The sequence below is a fragment of the Pyrus communis genome, chromosome 1 (genome assembly GCF_963583255.1).
Source record: "Pyrus communis chromosome 1, drPyrComm1.1, whole genome shotgun sequence".
In the NCBI taxonomy this organism is placed as follows: Eukaryota; Viridiplantae; Streptophyta; class Magnoliopsida; order Rosales; family Rosaceae; genus Pyrus; species Pyrus communis.
The window spans coordinates 36,384,316-36,387,527 of NC_084803.1; the positions used below are offsets into that span (position 1 = coordinate 36,384,316).

Consider the following 3,212-nt stretch of genomic DNA (forward strand, 5'->3'; position numbering starts at 1 on the left):
TGCTTTAAATTGTCTCTATATCTTAATGCTTAGCTACCATTATGATGTTTAGATAAGTAATCGGATGCAATTCGATCGAAATACCACTGGGGAATTGAGTATTGCTTCTTGTGATTGATAGTTGTAATTTCACCTAGGATGAATACTATGTCTTAGGGGTTGCATGGTTTTTCAAAGGGTTTTCACAAAGCGTAATGAGTCATGAATGTTTATATTTGATCTGAATACCACGAACGGATTGCATGTTTGATATACGTTCTAGCTTGAATACCACGAGTAGAATATGCATTAGGAAAACCTAACCTTCAAAGTTGCATCATAAGTAATTAATAAATCTACATAGGATTGTTAAAAGAAAGGCGGAACCCTAGGCTTTTACAATTTGGTTTTCAAAACGTTTTCCTTTGTTTTCTTTACTTTGCTAATTTCTTTATCCTTTTTAATTAAATTCGTTTATATTATTTTTAAATTCAAAGTCAACTTTTTCCAATCCTTGTTTTTAAATAATTAACTAAGAATTTGGTTTTGCATAAATTATTTATTCAATCCGTGCTAAAAATGACATTGCTTGAGTCGTTTATACTACAACTACCTTGTTCTCTTGCAAGTATTTTTAAGTGTTTTTATCTCTACTTTTGCAGCTAGTAAAAATCCCTATCAAGAAATTAGTGCCGTCAGTGGAAATTGTTTTAAATAATGTGTTTATCAACTCTTAGTTAATTATTTTTGTATATATCTTTTCATTTACTTGATTTTATTTTATTTTTTGTAGGTTACAATTTGTGCAACAATGGAATTTGTTCCTCCTGGATTCAATATACAACCAGGAAGACTACCCTTATGGGTCAACTCTGCATAATGGGGTTTTTATGGATTTAAACCTACAATTTGTGCACTTTGCTTTTTGAAGACCCACAATATTTTACAATGTCCTCAGAAGGAATATTTTCCAGATTATGTCCAGGAGCATATCAATATGAGAAACAACTCAAAAAGAACTTGGAACGATCCATATTCAAAGTTCTACACCCCAAGTTTGCAAAAGCATCTTGAGCACTATTTTAAGCAGTTTAATGTGCCACAAGAGCTTCTGGTAGAGGACAAGCTCTCTAAATTGTTGGAATCAACTGAATTGTATATTGAAATAACCAATCAAGGATTTCTGATTCAAGCATTAAACTGTGGGACAAGCTATGATGATCGAGAAGTTGGTGTAGGAATTGAGGAGCCATCTGCCTGTTATTCACACCCAAGGGAGGAAACAACACATGTTGATCCTGAAATCCTCCCAGAACCAAGTGCTACCCATGTTTATTTGCCACAAGAACTTTTCCCACAAAAACTGCAGGATTGCGTTGAAACTAATAGGTTAGACAGGGTTGTTCACACCGAGTTAGGATCTACAAAATCACATAACAGTGCACCAGCAAAGCCAATCATAATTGCAGAAATTAAGTGCAAGTCCATCAAGCAGACTACATTTTACAAGGGACATAAGAGGCAGCTTAATGGTAGCCCAATTATCCGTCACGAAATTCGGCCAAAGCAAAAATTGTGGGTATTAAATAAAAGATTGAAGTCAGTTCATGGGAAACACAAGCATCGATAGAGGGGATCCTATTTGATCACAAAGATTCATTCACATTGAAGGGCAATTATGAAGAATTCAACCACTGATAAACAACAACTCATTCCATTTCTAATGTTACCGTATGATGCTATCAAGAAGTGGTTAACTCTAATAGAACAAGTGATGTGATCACAAACCTCATTCCAATCCGTCTAGCTATAGACGTTAACTAAAGCACTAATTGGGAGGCAACCCAATTTTTCTAAAACCCTTATTTTTATTTTCGTTTAGTTTATTTTCTACATTTTAGTAGTCTTTATCAAAAAAAAAAAAAAACTGAAAAACACAAAAACAACAATTTTTCTTTGGTAATCAGTATTTTATTTAGGGTTTTATTCTAATTAGATTTTTATTTGTGATTGCAGGCTGCATTCGGAACTCATTCGGTCTAATCTCAACTACTCGTGGATTCATACATTCCTCCATTCATCTCAGATACAGACGGAGCACATGATGAGGTCCAGGGATACTCACAGTGGGGATGCTGAGAAGACCTCTATGCTAATGGACCCCTTTCACTCTCTCACTACTCTCTCACTCTCTCACACTTCATTCAAAATATAATTACATTGAAGTTTGGGGGTGGGGATCCAAGCAGCATAGAGAAGAACAATCATCAGGACCATCCATATGAATATATTTTTACTCAACATACATCAATGGAGACATGCACAAACACAGAGGACAATTGTGAGCAAGCGAAAATCATATTCATACATGACGCACAAATAAGAGGAAGGGATAAAGATTTATACCTTTCCTTTCTAGATCAGAAAGGCTCCAGACATTTACCATTGTTTGCTATGATGGATCGGCATTCTGCAGCTCCTACACTGGGAGCACACATACATCAGACACTCGTCCTCTAATTTTCCTTAATCTAAGTTTTGGACTTGAAATTGAATTTAGAGAATGAGAATTTTTACCTCCAAGTGTGTCGACACCAAGATCGGACATTTGGGGGTAGATCTCCACCTTTGCCTTCAGAGCAATGAACAGATAAAGAAGATGGGACTCCCGGAGGAGCTAGAGGGTGTTTGTGTTGTGGATGAGAGAACAGGGGCTGGGGAGGAGTCGAGAGTAAGTTTGGGGGTTGTGGCTCGGATCTGAGAATCTAGAGAGGAAGCTTTGGTTTTGATTGCAGCAACCAAGGTTTTTATGAAAGGAAGAGCAATAAAAGAAAATGAGTGGAGGAGCGTTTGGTTCTGGACTCGAGGTATGGCAATGGCAGACATTAGGGTTCTTCAGCACGAGAGTGTGTCGCGGGTGGGTCTGTGTCAATCCGTGTGGTCAGCTTCCCTCGCAAATGCATGTGTATTACCTGGGTTCTCAATGAAATGGGCTTTGTTTACGTGGGTTCTTCATGGCTTTTTGTTCGGCCATCAAATTATCAAGCAGCAAGTTTCTACTTCCAGCCCAGGTATTATTGTTCATTTTCTTTTTATTTTTGTTATTTATTCTTGTTATTTTTATTTTTATCTTTTGTCCACTGTTTGTTTCTTTGATTAGTTAGTTGTTTTTGTTGGTCATTTTTCTTTATTCTTTCTTTTTGTGTTTCTTTTTCCACACCTTGAGGACAATG

The 3,212-nt window shown here is 36.5% G+C and overlaps 1 long non-coding RNA gene across 1 annotated transcript; it reads right to left on the reverse strand.

Annotated features, from left to right (window-relative positions):
* Positions 1–481: 481 nt before the first annotated feature.
* On the reverse strand, positions 482–2,901 carry LOC137726631 (uncharacterized). Its single transcript, XR_011067657.1, has 3 exons — positions 2,557–2,901; positions 2,386–2,463; positions 482–1,342 (listed from the first exon to the last, which is right to left on the reverse strand). It is a non-coding gene; the product is annotated as an uncharacterized lncRNA (long non-coding RNA).
* Positions 2,902–3,212: the final 311 nt, after the last annotated feature.